The following is a 19,125-nucleotide window of genomic DNA, read 5'->3' on the forward strand; positions in this document are numbered from 1 at the left end:
TGTGAGCTGGTTAATTAAATAATATATATTCTTTATATATATATATATTTTTTTTACAGTAAATGCTCTTAAACTGGTCATAAGACAACTTCCTATTTCATCATGTAACCTTGCAGGGCTTTCACAGTTGAAGAACATTCTCACTTTTGGATGAGCTACATTTGTCCAATTATTTTTATTTTTTTATATTTTTTTAAAGGAATCATCTCAAGATATGCCCATCTGCGCAATGTGCTCGAAATAGCGATAACCTTATTAAATGTGCCCACAATTTGTGTTGACACTGTGATTATAGTGCGCAAAGAACTGGGATCGAGAAGGTTGTGTGCAAAATCCAGGCATAAGAGATTGCCACCAAAGAAACAAAGTGTTGTAGATGAGACAAAAACATTCACACAGGAGAGAGAAGGTAGGTTTTCCATGCAATTTGTTTTGCTTTTTGGATACAGAAATCATACTGGATGATTCAGCATAGTTACAGTAGTTAGCTAAGTAGCTAGCTAGCCTAGTGTTGGCTAGCTAATGATGGCTTTCTATCTGGCAAATATTAGCAAGCTAGATAACTACCTATGCTAAATCCTCCAACAGAATAACAAAAAATAGCTAGGTACTATAAAGCTAGCTCATAAAACGTTAGCTGATGATTTTGGTAGGCTAGCTAAACCCAGCTAGCTAAATTAGTTTACTTCTGAAGAATAGACTTTTGGGATTAGCACATTTCTAGCTAAATAGATAGTTTTCTAACCTTGACAACTTACGTTAGCTAGCTAGCCAGCTACCTTTAGCTGGCAAATAGCTAGCTAGCTGATCTTATCTTCCCGAACCTTGTTCTCGGGGTATCAGTACTCAAGGGTCAAAGATACTGGTAACTAAACATTTTTTCTGTGGTATTACGTGAGACACACCCAGCACGTTAACTTTAGCTAGCTAGCTAGCTACTTGTGTCAACACACCTAGTTTAAAAAAATGTAAACCTAGCTATCTTATTAGTGCTAGAAAACACCATTATTAGTAAAATGATAGCTGGATAACACAACAACTAGGTAGCTAAGGCAATGTAATATATAAGTACACATTAATTACAAGTAAGTACTCATCAAGATACACTTCATTTTAACTAGCTAAATAACTAGTAACTACATTGTACTTAGGCAGATATTACATGTAGTCCTACTCTGTGGTGTACTAGTGTGTTTATCCTCCTACTTGATGGTGCTTCCAGAAGCTTTAAGATGAGGGTCAGACTGTCTGGATGGGTACTGTACTGTATAAGTACACATCAATTGCAAGTAAGTACCCATCAAGATACACTTAATTTTAACTAGCTAAATCCTGTGTAACACCATTAGATACAGTCATTGTAAATTAGTTAGTTCTTAACTGACTTGCATAGTTATATAAAGGTTAAATAAAATAAATAAAAATACTACATGTAGGCCTACTCTGTGGTACTAGTGTGTTTATTACATGTACTCTTTGCTGTACAGTGAGTTTATCTTCCCACTTGGATGCAATGAGGTTCAGGCTGTCATAATGGGTAACGTACACATTAATTATACGTTTATTTTTAAATGATAACCTGGGATGAACTCCGTATGCCAGATGCCAGTCAGCCAGTCAGAGGCTGACCAATATCTGATCTGTTTTTGTACACTCAACCAAGTCAAACTTTTGGGGGACAAATGGTAACAACATCATTGAGTGGAGATTCTGAAGTGCGCATTCACGGGTTGGTAATTAGAGCCTTTTGAGCTTCCAATCTTTGTAATCTTGAACACCCAGTTGTTACTGAATCGGATGCACCTGAGAAGAAAACAAAACACTACGTTTGTGATCTTGGACATTTGTAACAAGCATGGAAATGGTAACAAACGTTCATTGTTACACCTATGTAATTACATATTGCAATTACCCTCAGTTACGTAATGTTTTTACAGTGTACCTTTGAGTTATTACATTTAACTACAATACGTGTTATTGTGTCATCACATGTAATAGCACATGTGATTACACTGAAGTGTTACCAATGTGTCACGTGTCGGTCTTCCGTGGTCTTGGTTCATATTGTAGAGCGAGACATTCACACATATGTCCACAGCGTCCAGTAGGAACTGTTATAGAACTATAACCGTGGCAGTGGATATACAATAGCAGAGAAATATAACCTTGTCCGATTAGATCTCAACCCAGACACTGACTCATTGAGACATTCTGCACATTTAATGGCCTTAAAATGGTTCTATTTGATCACATGATAAGATCCGATATTGATCCTGTTTCAGAATGGGCTCTTGAAGATATGGGTTTTATACTGTCAGTGCAGTGGCAATACAGCATGTGAACTATGCAGTTATATGTAATACCGTACCTGTTTCTGGTGCAGTCATTTGCAAATCCATGTAAATTGCAATATTCAAATGAGAATGGTGCTGTTGATGTTGTAATGTTCATTGCATTACAAGCTTATTTTAATAACTTGGGGCATGTACAACATAACACATGCACTGTGCATGGCTGAAAATATGTCTGCTTGAAGTCCAGTTTAATACTCACTTCCTAGATAATTAGAATTATACAGATACCCCTAATCTAAGTGTTGTTTATCATTTTAGTTCATGACACAGACGAATAGCCCATTGACATGAACACACGGTACCTACAGTATTAGTCTATCTGTGCCCTTGTCATCAAGATCCAACATCCAAATGTCATCAGAAAATGTATAAACCAACCATACATTCCTCAGTATAAACATGGACACCTTAGTTTGGTCACAAACCAGAGAAATACTCCCTTTAAAGTATGAATCAGATTTTCCCGATCTAACACCTGCCTTTGGGCATTTTTCCAACAAGCAATTCCGAGACCCTAAAGGCAACTGCTTATGCGAGTTGCATAATTTGAGAAGCACTACAAGCAAAACGATTAGACTCTGTAGGCTTGTTTCTCACCTGAGGGCATTTGTTTTAGCATGCATATTGTTTTGTTTGTTTTTTACTGTATGCACTCGCCTCATACATAATGCAGAGAGACTTTACCGACAATTACAACGAGAAAATCACAATAGAAAATGGATGCCGAGGCAGAAGTCCTCCTCTCCAATAAGAAGTGTCCGCTCAGAGAGGAATTCTGAGCAGAGTGGACTGACTTTTAATTAGCATAGTTTGTGCTGGCGTCAGAACAGCAGATTGGCTGGTTAGATTGGTCGTTTCATGATGTAATGTATCCATAGAAACCATAGGGGAGGGACCAGTGCTTGAAACCAATTGGCAGTTCAACAAACAGTTAGCCATAGTAAACAGAAGTTGGTGAGATCAGAGGGAAGTATGGATGCTATTATGTTGCCATTTGTGATCCTCAATTCATCTCTACAACATCAGTAACGTTTTTGCTGCTTTTAAATGTGCTAATTTGCTAAGTCAATGACACGAACACACTGATTTTGTATTTATTTTTATCATGATATTCCCCATGATGAAAACAGCTTTGTATGGATTGTGAGTAATACCTGTTTCGTTGAGATATCCAATTGGGTAAAACAGGTGACATACAAAGTTTAAGGATACAAAATAAATGTAATTGTTACAAAACTCGAGAGACTGTAAGAGACCTATCTATTTTTGTATTTTTGAAAAATGCATTGTCATTTCCAGGACATGTTATGTTAATCAGTCATTGTTTCAGTAACACATGGTCAATTGGTAAATGAAAACCTTTCCAAGCACTAAGGGGCTGAGATTAGGTTCAGCGCATTCTTTTGGGGAGCTTCAGGAAATACAAGGGAGTTTCACAGGGGACTGAGGTAGATATGGGTGGAGAGGTAGGGGGAAGGCCAAAATAGGGGGAAGAGTAGGGGGAAGGCTCCCCAAAATAATGTGCTGAACTTAATCTCAGCCCCTTAGTGTTTTGCATAATGCCCCTTGTGGGACTCCCATCCACAGTCCACGAGTCACTCAGAGCAGACATCTGGAAGGTACAGTAGTAACAGCCAGAGAAAGACACATTCTGAACTCTAGGTATGGGAGTGCATTAGGGGCCTAGCTACCTCCTTTTAGATTCCGACACTCCCTCATATTTCATCTCTTACTGTGTTGCTGTTGTAAAACACCATCTTCGCATGGGGCACCAGTTTTGTAGGGAAGGTTCCTATCTGTAACGATGTGTTATGAAAATATAATTACATTCCTCAGTTGTTAATTCTGAGTTATGTATTTAAATGTTGTGAGGCACCAGCAGGTCCGTAGCCAGGGTCTTAGTTCTAAGGCCAGGTGTCATTTTTGCATATACTTATCCATTTGAGATTTTTTCAAATTTTGGCCCATTAATGCCTCTGACATGTGGTAATGTCAGAAGCAATGGTAATGGTAATGATAAAAAGTAGTGTTATAATCTACAGTTTTCTTAACATTTTGTTTTAATTATTGTGATATGTTTTACTGGTTCGGCGTACCCCAACTATTTATTTTGTCGGAATGCCTTACCGGACCGTACTGCCTTACTTTCACTCCTGATGTCCACAGGTAGGAGTGAAATATACTACTTTTTGTATAAATAGTTTTCTGAAATATTGTATTTAAATATGCAAATTAGGTGATATCTCAATCAGATACTAAATGCATGCTCTTCAACCGATCGCTACCTGCACCTACCCGCCTGTCCAACATCACTACTCTGGACGGCTCTGACTTAGAATACGTGGACAACTACAAATACTTAGGTGTCTGGTTAGACTGTAAACTCTCCTTCCAGACCCATATCAAACATCTCCAATCCAAAGTTAAATCTAGAATTGGCTTCCTATTTCGCAACAAAGCATCCTTCACTCATGCTGCCAAACATACCCTTGTAAAACTGACCATCCTACCAATCCTCGACTTTGGCGATGTCATTTACAAAATAGCCTCCAATACCCTACTCAACAAATTGGATGCAGTCTATCATAGTGCAATCCGTTTTGTCACCAAAGCCCCATATGCTACCCACCATTGCGACCTGTACGCTCTCGTTGGCTGGCCCTCGCTTCATACTCGTCGCCAAACCCACTGGCTCCATGTCATCTACAAGACCCTGCTAGGTAAAGTCCCCCCTTATCTCAGCTCGCTGGTCACCATAGCATCTCCCACCTGTAGCACACGCTCCAGCAGGTATATCTCTCTAGTCACCCCCAAAACCAATTCTTTCTTTGGCCGCCTCTCCTTTCAGTTCTCTGCTGCCAATGACTGGAACGAAATACAAAAATCTCTGAAACTGGAAACACTTATCTCCCTCACTAGCTTTAAGCACCAAGTGTCAGAGCAGCTCACAGATTACTGCACCTGTACATAGTCCACCTATAATTTAGCCCAAACAACTACCTCTTTCCCAACTGTATTTAATTAATTTATTTATTTTGCTCCTTTGCACCCCATTATTTTTATGTCTACTTGTGTCTGCACATTCTTCCATTGCAAAACTACCATTCCAGTGTTTTACTTGCTATATTGTATTTACTTTGCCACCATGGCCTTTTTTGCCTTTACCTCCCTTCTCACCTCATTTGTTCACATTGTATATAGACTTGTTAATACTGTATTATTGACTGTATGTTTGTTTTACTCCATGTGTAACTCTGTGTCATTGTATCTGTCGAACTGCTTTGCTTTATCTTGGCCAGGTCGCAGTTATAAATGGGAACTTGTTCTCAACTTGCCTACCTTGTTAAATAAAGGTGAAATAAAATAAAAAATAAAATATGCAATATCACGCAAATCAAATTTTCTACGAACGGGATGAAGTCAGCCTAATTATTTTGGTTTCATTTTATTAAGACACTCCGGGACTGGATTTACACTTACACTAAATACTTGTTTCATCTTTCCATCTGTAAAATACAAAAGGTGTGTAAAATGCATTTTTTTGTTGACATTTTAGAAACAAAAATAGGACAACATATCAACAATTCCCTGTCTAAACTCAGCAAAAAACGTCCCTTTTTCAGGACCGTCTTTCAAAGATAATTTGTTAAAATCCAAATAACTTCACAAATCTTCATTGTAAAGGGTTTAAACTCAGTTTCCCATGCTTGTTCAATGAACCTTAATGAACATGCACCTGTGGAACGGTCGTTAAGACACTAACAGCTTACAGATGGTAGGCAATTAAGGTCACAGTCATGAAAATTTAGGACACTAAAGAGGCCTTTCTACTGACTCTGAAAAACACCAAAATAAAGATGCCCAGGGTCCCTGCTCATCTGCATGAACATGCCTTAGGCATGCTGCAAGGAGGCATGAGGACTGCAGATGTGGCCAGGGCAATAAATTGCAATGTCCATACTGTGAGACGCCTAAGACAGTGCTACAGGGAGACAGGATGGACAGCTGATCATCCTCGCAATGGCAGACCACGTGTAACAACACCTGCACAGGATCGGTACATCTGAACATCACACCTGCGGGACAGGTACAGGATGGCAATAACATCTGCCCGAGTTACACCAGGAATGCACCATCCCTCCATCAGTGGTCAGACTGTCCGCAATAGGCTGAGAGAGACTGGACTGAGGGCTTGTAGGCCTGTTGTAAGGCAGGTCCTCACCAGACATCACCGGCAACAATGTCGCCTATGGGCACAAACCCACCGTGGCTGGACCAGACGGGACTAGCAAAAACTGCTCTTCACTGACGAGTCGCGGTTTTGTCTCACCAGGGGTGATGGTCGGATTCACGTTTATCGTCGAAGGAATTAGCGTTATACCGAGGCCTGTACTCTTGAGTGGATCGATTTGGAGGTGGAGGGTCCATCCTGGTCTTGGGCGTTGTGTCAGAGCATCATCGGACTGAGCTTGTTGTCATTGCAGGCAATCTCAACGCTGTGCATTACATCCTCCTCCCTCATGTGGTACCCTTCCTGCAGGCTCATCCTGACATGGACCCTCAAGCATGACAATGCCAGCAGCCATACTGCTCGTTCTTTTCGTGATTTCCTGCAAGACAGGAATGTCAGTGTTCTGCCATGTCCAGCGAAGAACCTGGATCTCAATCCCTTTGAGCACGTCTGGGACCTGTTGGATCGGTCCCTGATCGGTCCCTGACAACTCACAGCAAGAACTGGCAAATCTGGTGCAGTCCATGAGGAGGAGATGCACTGCAGTACTTAATGCAGTTGGTGGCCACACCAGATACTGACGTGTTACTTTTGATTTTGACCCCTCCCCCCCTTTGTTCAAGGACACACTGTTCCATTTCTGTTAGTCACATGTTTGTGGAACTTGTTAAGTTTATGTCTCAGTTGTTGAATATTGTTATGTTCATAAAAATATTTACACATTTTAAGTTTAAGGACAACCACACACAATTTGGTGAATGCAGATGCTTCTGAGGCGTGTGGGAAGAGTCTTTCGGAAAATGGCAGTTAAAGACAAGGACACAGAATTTAGATGACCAAACGCCAAACACCTGATTAGACCCAATCACCATCTCTTCAATGTAAGTTATAGTCCAGTATGTAACATTCTCTATTACGTTTTGTGTGATTCAATGCAGTGAGCTTTGAAATTATGGATATGTGTCCATTTAAAGGGGGTTAAAGTTCATGACATTTTGATGACCATAGGAAAAATAATTATACTTTTTATGACACTTTTTTATCATACCGCATGTCAGAGGCATGAAAAAGGGACAAATGGACTTGAAAACGGGTGGTATAGCCTATGCTCCAAAATGCTATATGGTTCGACGAGAACACTGATATTTTGCCAAGGCAGAGATGAGTGGCTACACCGAGACGCATGCGGGCAGCAGTGGACGCATCAACTCTGGCCTAATGACAATCGCCAAATGTCATTACACTTTTTGTTGTTTTGTTTAACAGATGTCTCTTTCCATTCACCACTGTTTGGAGGCTGGAAATATGTTGCGAGTGGATGAATGTGTGTAGGTGGCCTAGTAAAGGAGCCCTGTGAAGTGATTGTTTGACAATCAGATAAAAACATGACTGGTTGTGTCAATGCCACAATAAAATGTGAAGATTTGTCATTTCACTTTTAAAATATATTACAACTAGGCCCACAGGGATCACATTGAATTAAAACTGTTTAAGAATCCGCCCCTTTTTTCAATTTTCGCCTAAATAATATACCCAAATCTAACTGCAAGTAGCTCAGGACCTGAAGCAAGGATATGCATACCATTTGGATTGGAAACACTTTGATGTTTGTGGAAATGTGAAATGAATGCAGGAGAAAATAACACATTAGATCTGGTAAAAGATAATCCCTCCCAGAAAACATGCGTTTTTTTGTAATTTTTTTGTACCATCTGTAAGGGTTTTCTTGCGGTGAAGTAGAGGCGGACCAAAACGCAGCGTGGTTATATTGATTAATGTTTAATAAAAAAAGATCAAACGAACACTACAAAACAATAAACGTGGAAAACCAAAAACAGCCCTATCTGGTGCAAAACACAGAGACAGGAACATTCACCCCCAAACACACAGTGAAACCCAGGCTACCTAAGTATGATTCTCAATCAGAGACACCTACTGGCACCTGCCTCTGATTGAGAACCATACTAGGCCGAAACATAGAAATACCCAAAACCTAGAAAAACAAACATAGACTGCCCACCCAACTCACGCCCTGACCATACTAACTAAATACAAAACAAAGGAAATAAAGGTCAGAACGTGACAGTACCCCCAAAGGTGCGGACTCCGGCCGCAAAACCTAGGCCTATAGGGGAGGGTCTGGGTGGGCGTCTGTCCGCGGTGGCGGCTCTGGCGCGGGACGCGGACCCCACTTCACTATTGTCTTAGTCCGCCTCATTGTCCGCCTCCGTGACTCTCTAACCATCGCAACCCCTCTCAATGACCCCACTGGACAGAGGGGCAGCTCGGGACAGAGGGGCAGCTGCTCGGGACAGAGGGGCAGCTGCTCGGGACAGAGGGGCAGCTGCTCGGGACAGAGGGGCAGCTGCTCGGGACAGAGGTGCAGCTGCTCGGGAAAGAGGGGCGGCAGCTCGGGACAGAGGGGCTCTGGCGCCTCTGGGCTGAGGGGCTCTGGCGCCTCTGGGCTGACTGGCGGCACTGGCGGCCCCTGGCTGACTGGCGGCACTGGCGGCCCCTGGCTGACTGGCGGAACTTGCGGCGCTGGGCAGGCGGGTGGCTCAGGCGGCGCTGGGCAGACGGGTGGCTCAGGCGGCGCTGGGCAGACGGGTGGCTCAGATGGCGCTGGGCAGACGGGTGGCTCAGGCGGCGCTGGGCAGACGGGTGGCTCAGATGGTGCTGGGCAGACGGGTGGCTCAGGCGGCGCTGGGCAGACGGGTGGCTCAGGCGGCGCTGGGCAGACAGACGGGTGGCTCAGATGGGGCTGAGCAGACGTGAAGCTCCGGCAACGCTGGGCAGACGGGAAGCTCCGGCAACGCTGGGCAGACGGGAAGCTCTGCCAAAACGCTGGAGAGGAAGGCTCTGACAGCGCTGGACTGAGTAGCTCTGGCGCCTCTGGACTGAGGTGCGGGAGCTCTGGTAGCGCTGAACAGGCGGGAGACTCTGGCTTCGCCGGAGAGGAGGAAGGCTTCGGCAGCGCTGGACAGGCGGGACACACTGTAGGCCTGATGCGTGGTGCTGGCACTGGTGGTACTGGGCCGAGGACACGCACAGGAAGCCTGGTGCGGGGAGCTTCCACCGGAGGGCTGGTGTGTGGAGGTGGCACTGACCGTGAAGGCGTACTGGAGATCTTGAGAGCAGGGCTGGCACTAACCGTTCTGAGCTCCTCCTTGGCTCCTCACGATAAACGGGGGGAGTTGGCTCAGGTCTGACTCCTGACTCTGCCACACTCCCCCTGTGCCACCCCCCAAGACATTTTTGGGGCTGACTCTCGGGCTTCCGTCCGCCCCGCCGTACTTGCTTCGCCAACCTCATTCTCCTGTAACATTCCGCACACTGCTCCATCGAATCCCAGGCGGGCTCCGGCACTCTCCCTCGGTCGACCACCCACCTGTCTATCTCCTCCCAAGTTGTGTAGTCCAGATTCTGCTCCCATGTCCCGAAATCCTTCTCCTGCTGCTGCTTTTGCTGCAGCTGCTGTTTACCACGCCGCTTGGTCCTGTTAAGGTGGGTGATTCTGTAAGGGTTTTCTTGTGGTGAAGTAGAGGCGGACCAAAACGCAGCGTGGTTATATTGATTCATGTTTAATAAAAAAATATAAACACAAACACTACAAAACAATAAACATGGAAAACCAAAAACAGCCCTATCTGGTGCAAAACACAGAGACAGGAACAATCACCCCCAAACACACAGTGAAACCCAGGCTACCTAAGTATGATTCTCAATCAGAGACAACTACTGACACCTGCCTCTGATTGAGAACCATACCAGGCCGAAACATAGAAATACCCAAAACCTAGAAAAACAAACATAGACTGCCCACCCAACTCACGCCCTGACCATACTAACTAAATACAAAACAAAGGAAATAAAGGTCAGAACGTGACACCATCATCTTTGAAATGCAAGAGAAAGGCCATAATGTATTATTCCAGCCCAGGCCAGTTTTAGACTGATCCAATGAACCATTGCATATCTGTTCAAATTGTTGTATCAAGACTGCCAAAATTCAATATGTCATTCTATGATTAGGCCCATAAAATGTTTTGTCCGGTCTGAGGAAGAAATACGTCTACATTCACCTCTGGTCCACATTCAACTGGTAAAAGTTGATTGTGATAAGATTAAGGAGGAAAAAATACCCTATTAATACATTTTAAGCTCATTTACTGCATTTCTATACAATTTAAAACAAAAAAATACTATTTGGAGAACAGAAAAGACAAGCAAATGTTTTTTCACAGCCATTATACCATTGCTTGCTATAGCCTCATTTGTTTTTGTATTTATTATGGATCCCCATTAGCTGCTCTCCTGGGGTCCAGCAAAATTAAGGCAGTTATACAATTTAAATTAAAAAGATCAATACATTCACAGGAAATTTCACAACACATTGTGTACCCTCAGGCCCCTACTGTACTCCCACATCTACAACACAAAATCCATGTGTATGTGCGTGTATAGTGCGTGTGTTATTGTGTGTGTGTATGCATATGTCTGTGTTGCTTCACAGTCCCCACTGTGATGAAGTCAATCTCTCCTCCACTTTGAACCAGGAGAAATTGACATCCATATTATTAATGTTAACTCTTGGTGTACATCTAAGGGCCAGGCGAGCTGCCCTGTTGTGAGCCAATTACAATTTTTTTGTGGCACCTGACCACATGACAAAACTAGGGCTTGTAGGACCTGCCTTGTTGATAGTGCTGTTAAGAAGGCAGAGCAACGCTTTATTATGGACAGACTTTTCCTCATCCTAGCTACTGTTGTATCAATATGTTTTGACCATGACAGTTTACAATCCAGGGTTACTGCAAGCAGTTGGTCACCTCAACTTGCTCAACTTGCTCAATTTCCACATTATTCATTACAATATTTAGTTTATTGTTTAGTGAATGATTTGTCCCAAATACAATGCTTTTAGTTTTTGAAATATTTAGAACTAACTTATAACTTGCCTGCCATTCTGAAACTAACTGCAATCTTTGTTAAATGTTGCATTCATTTTAGTCGCTGTAGTAGCTGACATGTATAGTGTTGAGTCATCCGTATACATAGACACACAGGCTTTACTCAAAAATGTTTACTGAGGGTTGGTAACAGACTGATTGATCGGCTATTTGAGCCAGTAAAGGGGGCTTTACTATTCTTAGGTAGGGGAATTACTTTTGCTTCCCTCCAGGCCTGAGAGCACACACTTTCTGGTAGGCTTTACATTGAAGATATGGCCAATAGGAGTGGCAATATCATCCGCTTTTATCCTCAGTAATTTTCCATCCAAGTTGTCAAAACCCACTGGCTTGTCATTGTTGGTGGACAACGACATTTTTTTCACCTCTTCCACACTCACTTTACGGAATTCAAAATTACAATTCCTGTCTTTCATAATTTTGGTCAGATATACTTGGATGTGTAGTGTCAGCGCTTATTGCTGGCATGTCATGCCTAAATTTGCTAATATTCCCAATGAAAAAATCATTAAAGTAGCTGGCAATATCAGTGGGTTTTGTGATGAATGAGCCATCTGATTCAATTAATGATCGAGCGGGGTTTGCCTTTTTTCCCAAAATGTCATTTAAGGTGCTCCAAAGCTTTTTGCTATCATTCTTTATGTAATTTACCTTTGTTTCATAGTGTAGTTTCTTCTTCTTTTTATTCAGTTTAGTAACATGATTTCTCTATTTGCAATACATGTGTTAATTGTTTGTGCAGCCAGACATATTTGCCTTTTTTTTTACCTCAACCCTCTCAACCATACCATTTGTCAATTCCTCATCAATCCACGGGGATTTAACAGTTTTTACAGTCGTTTTCTTAATGGCTGCATGCTTATTAGTAACTCGGATAAGCAATTTCATAAATGTGTCAAGTGCAGCGTCTGGTTCACCTCAGCCGATCTATAAACACATTGCCCGTAGCTGTACAATTAGCCGCTACACATGAACTCAGGACCAGGAATAAAAACTATAATTTAATACGTGCAGAGGGATCTGTTACCAGAAAAAGTATTTTATTAACAAAAGGTTCATAATTATGTTTGCTTTATAACTTTTTTTTGTTCCAGTTTTAGAGCAAATTCTACATATTTTAGAGCCAATTCTACACATTTTGCCATGTGGCGGGGAAAGTTCTACTTTTGACTCATCTGTCCATAGAACATTCTTCTCTGAGTCTTGGCGATCATCCAGGTGCTTTTTGGTAAACTTGAGTGAACTTTTTAGTGGAACTGGGTCCCATTATGTCTGGCAAAAACAAAACACTGAATTCCGCAATAAGAACCTCATACCAAAGGCCAAGCATGGTGGTGTTAGCTATACGACTTGCCATCATTGAAGGAACCATGAATTCTATTCTGTGTCAGAGAAAGGATATCCATCCATGAGCTGAAGCTGAAGCACAGCTGGGTCATGCAGCAAGAAAATGATCCAAAACACACAAGCAAGCCTACATCAGAATGGATGAAAAGCAACACATTTAACATTTTACTGCAGTGGGCTAAATCAGAGTCATACAGAGTGATTATTGGTAGTCTTAAACAAATCTACTTTAAAGCAAAAGTATACACCTCACACACATGGTTATGGGCTTAAAAAAAAGAAGACACCTGTACCATGTCAGAGATGGAGTTGAAATCTATTCAATTTTGAGTTTGCATCCCAATATGACACTTTATACACATCATAGAAGACTGAAATATAATCAAACTGTTTGACATAGAAACACCAGAGTTGCATTGTAAAATAATTATGAAATTATGACAAATATGAATTACATTCCACCCATGAGGCCAAAGATGGAGGTTTTGGTCATTGACTGCAGGAAAGGGCTACAGTTTTGGAATGGCCTTGTCAAAATCCTGACCTAAACCCGATTGAGAAGTTGTGGCAGGACCTGAAACAAGCAGTTCATCTCGAAAACTGAGTTAAAGCACTGCCACTGAGTTAAAGCAGTATTGCATCAATGAGTGAATAAAAATTCCTCCACAGTGATGTGAGAGACTGATCAACAACTACAGGAAGCGTTTGGTTGCAGTCATCGCAGCTAAAGGTGGCACAACCAGTTATTAAGTGTAAGGGGGCAATTACTTTTTACATAATTTACATTTGCATAATTATTCACTCTCCTGAGTCAATACATGTTTGGGGTTTTAGGCTGGGTTTCTGTACAGCACTTTGTGAATCAGCTGATGTAAGAAGGGCTTTATAAATACATTTGATTGATTGATATTAGAATCACTTTTCTCTTTCTGGGTGAGTCGCTAAGAGCTTTACACCTGCATATTGTTATGGAAAAAATTCCTTAAGCTCTGTCAAGTTGTTTTATTTATTTATTTATTTATTTATTTTATTTCACCTTTATTTAACCAGGTAGGCAAGTTGAGAACAAGTTCTCATTTACAATTGCGACCTGGCCAAGATAAAGCAAAGCAGTTCGACACATACAACGACACAAAGGATGCTTTGTTGCGAAATAGGAAGCCAATTCTAGATTTAACTTTGGATTGGAGATGTTTGATATGGGTCTGGAAGGAGAGTTTACAGTCTAACCAGACACCTAAGTATTTGTAGTTGTCCACGTATTCTAAGTCAGAGCCGTCCAGAGTAGTGATGTTGGACAGGCGGGTAGGTGCAGGTAGCGATCGGTTGAAGAGCATGCATTTAGTTTTACTTGTATTTAAGAGTAATTGGAGGCCACGGAAGGAGAGTTGTATAGCATTGAAGCTTGCCTGGAGGGTTGTTAACACAGTGTCCAAAGAAGGGCCTGAAGTATACAGAATGGTGTCGCCTGCGTAGAGGTGGATCAGAGACTCACCAACAGCAAGGGCGACCTCATTGATGTGTACAGAGAAGAGAGTCGGTCCAAGAATTTAACCCTGTGGCACCCCCATAGAGACTGCCAGAGGTCCGGACAGCAGACCCTCCGATTTGACACACTGAACTCTATCAGAGAAGTAGTTGGTGAACCAGGCGAGGAAATCATTTGAGAAACCAAGGCTGTCGAGTCTGCCGATGAGGATGTGGTGATTGACAGAGTCGAAAGCCTTGGCCAGATCAATGAATATGGCTGCACAGTAATGTTTCTTATCGATGGCGGTTAAGATATCGTTTAGGACCTTGAGCGTGGCTGAGGTGCACCCATGACCAGCTCTGAAACCAGATTGAATAGCAGAGAAGGTATGGTGAGATTCGAAATGGTCGGTAATCTGTTTGTTGACTTGGCTTTCGAAGACCTTAGAAAGACATGGTAGGATAGATATAGGTCTGTAGCAATTTGGGTCAAGAGTGTCCCCCCCTTTGAAGAGGGGGATGACCGCAGCTGCTTTCCAATCTTTGGGAATCTCAGACGACACGAAAGAGAGGTTGAACAGGCTAGTAAAAGGGGTGGCAACAATTTCGGCAGATAATTTTAGAAAGAAAGGGTCCAGATTGTCTAGCCCGGCTGATTTGTAGGGGTCCAGATTTTGCAGCTCTTTCAGAACATCAGCTGAATGGATTTGGGAGAAGGAGACATGGGGAAGGCTTGGGCGAGTTGCTGTTGGGGGTGCAGTGCTGTTGACCGGGGTAGGAGTAGCCAGGTGGAAAGCATGGCCAGCCGTAGAAAAATGCGTATTGAAATTCTCAATTATGGTGGATTTATCAGTGGTGACAGTGTTTCCTATCTTCAGTGCAGTGGGCAGCTGGGAGGAGGTGTTCTTATTCTCCATGGACTTTACAGTGTCCCAGAACTTTTTGAGTTAGTGTTGCGGGAAGCAAATTTCTGCTTGTCAATGTTGATCATTGCTAGACAGCCATTTTCTAGTCTTGCCGTAGATTTTCAAGCCAATTTAAGTCAAAATTGTAACTAGGCCACTCAGAAAGATTCAATAACATATTGGTAAGCAACTCCATTTTATATTTGGCCTTGTGTTTTAGGTTATTATCCTACTGAAAGGTAAATTTGTTTCCCAGTGTCTGTTGGAAAGCAGACTGAATCAGGTTTTCCTCTAGGATTTTGCCTGTGCTTAGTTTTATTCCGTTTCTTTTTATCCTAAAAAAACTCCCAAGTCCTTGCCAGATGACAAGCATACCTATAACATGATTCAGCCACCACAATTCTTGAAAGTGGTACTCAGTGGTGTGTTGGATTTGAACCAAACATAATGCTTTGTATTTAGAACTTAAAGTTCATTTTTTGTCAAAAAAAATTAAAGTTTTACTTTAGTGCCTTATTGCAAACAGGATGAAAGTTTTGGAATATTTTTATTCTGCACAGGCTTCCTTCTTTTCACCCTGTCATCTAGTAACTACAACGTTGTTGTTCCATCCTCAGTTTTCCCCTAACACAGTAATTCAACTCTGTAACTGTTTTAAAGTCACCATTGATGATGATGAAGTCCCTGAGTGGTTTCCTTTCTCTCCGGCAACTGAGTTAGGACAGATGCCTGTACAGTGTCTTTCCCTGGGTGTACTGATACACCATCCAAAGTGTAATTAATAACTTCATGATGCTCAAAGGGATATTCAATGTCTGCTTTTTGTATTTTTACCGATCTACCAATAGGTGCCCTTCTTCGCAAGGCATTGGGAAACCTCTTTGGTCTTTGTGGTTGAATCTGTGTTTGAAATGCACTGCTCGACAGAGGGAACTTACAGATAATTGTGTGGAGATCAGGTAGTCATTCAAAAATCATGTTAAAGACTATTATTGTACACAGAGAATCCATGAAACTTATTGTCAATAAGTATTGTCACTTATTGTCACAGATAATTGTATCTGCCATACATGTTTGGCTTGCCATAAAAAAGGGGATTGAATACTTATTGACTCAAGACATTTCAGCTTAAATTTTTTAAATATATTTTGAAATTATGACATTTTGACATTATGGGGTATTGTGTGTAGTCCAGTGACACAAAACATATATTTAAACAATTTTAAATTCAGGCTTTAAGACAACAAAATGTGGAAAAAGTCAAGGGGTGACAATACTTTCTGAAGGCTCTGTGGATACCTGTCAGAGGCTGATAAACTCGCTGTGGCACCGGAGCAGCTGCCGGTGTCTAAGGTACTGTTCCTCCATCACCCGTCACTGCCTTGGACCACCAGCTGTGGGGCGGTCACCACCAGCACAGGCCCCTGGGATCTCAGAGCAGACCAGGCTGCATGGAAGATCTACACATCATCTGGTCTAATACTGCAGCTGTCCATTTAAATTAGCATAGTCGCTCATCAAGTGCAGATCAGAATATACAAAACAACACATTTCTTGTTGCTAAGGAATTATGGAGATGACCATTAATGACTGTTGATAAATAAAACACGTATTTAATAGAACAATAAACTAACATTCAATGCCATTATGCTATGTAAAGACCAGACACTCAACCCTTCATAATATGTAAAGGCATTCAGTTGCCATAGAATAAACAGTCAGTTTAGTGTAGTCTGCTTAGCTGAGTGCCACTCCATGCTCCTGGTCGCATCTAATGCAGAGTGCCTCATCTGCCCTTTACTAGACCTTGTTTGAGGATGAAGGGTTCTGGTCAATACAGGTTTTCATGGACCACTTATTTCATATTTTTCATGCTCCGCCAAGATGAAAAATAGACTGCTCCAAAGGCTTTTAAACACTGAACCAAGTTAGATAATCAACATATGATGGCAGTGGCACAAGTCTTCATTCTCTATAATGGTAGTGATCTATCAGTGTTAAAGGTATATTAAGATTGACTTTGAAGCCGAAGTTACTTCATTTCAGGACAGATAAAGTGGTATAATGATGGATTTGAACTGTTACTGTGTGAAAAGGTGACTTTCAGCACTGCTTCAAGCTGACTGATTTGGCCTAGACAAATGTTTACTCAAAACAAATGTCTATAAATGAATCTCCTCTGCGAATGCAACACAACCTTAGACTTAAAAGAATGTGGCCTGTTTCCCACAACTCCAACAGAAACGCCAGCAAACTCCTCTGTAACCTGTTGAAGCCATTTGCAAGTAAAATCTATCTGTCTGTCTGATCATAACTAAACAAGGAGTCTGATACGGTTCAAGGAGGAACACCTGACACTGTGGTTCAGTGTGATCACTGGGCCAAATACTTCCTCTAATCAACAGGCCTGGGATAAGGTATTCCTGGGGCATCCTCCTCACCTAGAAGCGACACTCTGTGACAGACGCTTTGCATATCAGACCTGGGCGATCGATATGTTATTAGAGAACAACCTCTCGGAGGCATGTCAATTAATTCAGCGCTGTCAAACTCACCAATTGGGCTCCCAGGGAGACGCCCGGGCCTTTTTAACATTGGGCTTGTGGAGCGCATTTGCGACCTTAGTTTCTTCAAGGGTTTCTAAACAACCTTCATTAGTGGTAAATGAGTAATGTGTTTGTCTTATGTCTGTGGTTGTGGCTACTTCTTTTTCTTTAAAGCTGAGATCTGCGATAGGCGATACAGCACCACTGGCCACCCCCAGGCGCCTTTGTTTTTGTTTTTGTTTTGAGAAAATGAGCATCCAGCATCGTGGTAAAAGAAAGTAGTCAATTATACTCTGCTGTTCTATTGGGCGTGCAAAGATCTGCAATAATGTTAAAAATAAAAAAAGTACGGACAACGAATACAATTGTGTTTTATCGATGGCAATTTGAATGCACAGAGACACCGTGATGAGATCCTGAGGCCCACTGTCGTGCCATTCATCCGCCACCATCACCTCATGTTTCAGCATGATAATGCACAGCCCCATGTGGCAAGGATCTGTACACAATTCCTAGAAGCAAAAATTGTCCCAGTTCTTCCATGGCCAGCATACTCACCAGACATTCAGCATATTTGGGATGCTCTGGACCGACGTGTACGACAGCGTGTTCCAATTCCTGCCAAAATCCAGCAACTTTGCACAGCCATTGAAGAGGAGTGGGACAACATTCCACAGGCCACAATCAACAGCCTGATCAACTCTATGCGAAGGAGATGTGCCGCGCTGCATGAGGTAAATGGTGGTCACACCAGATACAGACTGGTTTTCTGATCCACGCCCCTCCATTTTTTAAAAGGTATCTCGGACCAACATATCTGTATTCGCAGTCATGAGGCATCCATAGATTAGGACCTAATCAATTTCTTTGAATTGACTGATTTCCTTATATGAACTGTAACTCAGTAAAATTGTTTAAATTGTTGCATGTTGTATTTATATTTTTGTTCAGTATTTAAAGTACACACTGAAACCACATAAATGATGCCTGCACATGAAGGCCATATTATATACCAATGGCTCTCTATATTGTATACCGTCTTTGAACTTGCCATTGATCCACATTCACATTATGTACTTCTCAGATGAGTGAGTTGAGCTTCAATATTGCAGGTGAAACAGACTGGAATTATACCAGCAGAGATGAATATCAGTCTGGTGAAAAGTCCCAAGCATCTGACAAGACAAAGGGGGGATAACACCTCAGAACATTTTAGACTGATGCACTGTCTGACACTTTGAGTTTGACTTGCTGTAACAAGAAGATCTGGGTTTTTTCCTAGTGTTTTTCTTCTCCCTTTTT

This window comes from Oncorhynchus keta, chromosome 28, assembly GCF_023373465.1.
Source record: "Oncorhynchus keta strain PuntledgeMale-10-30-2019 chromosome 28, Oket_V2, whole genome shotgun sequence".
In the NCBI taxonomy this organism is placed as follows: Eukaryota; Metazoa; Chordata; class Actinopteri; order Salmoniformes; family Salmonidae; genus Oncorhynchus; species Oncorhynchus keta.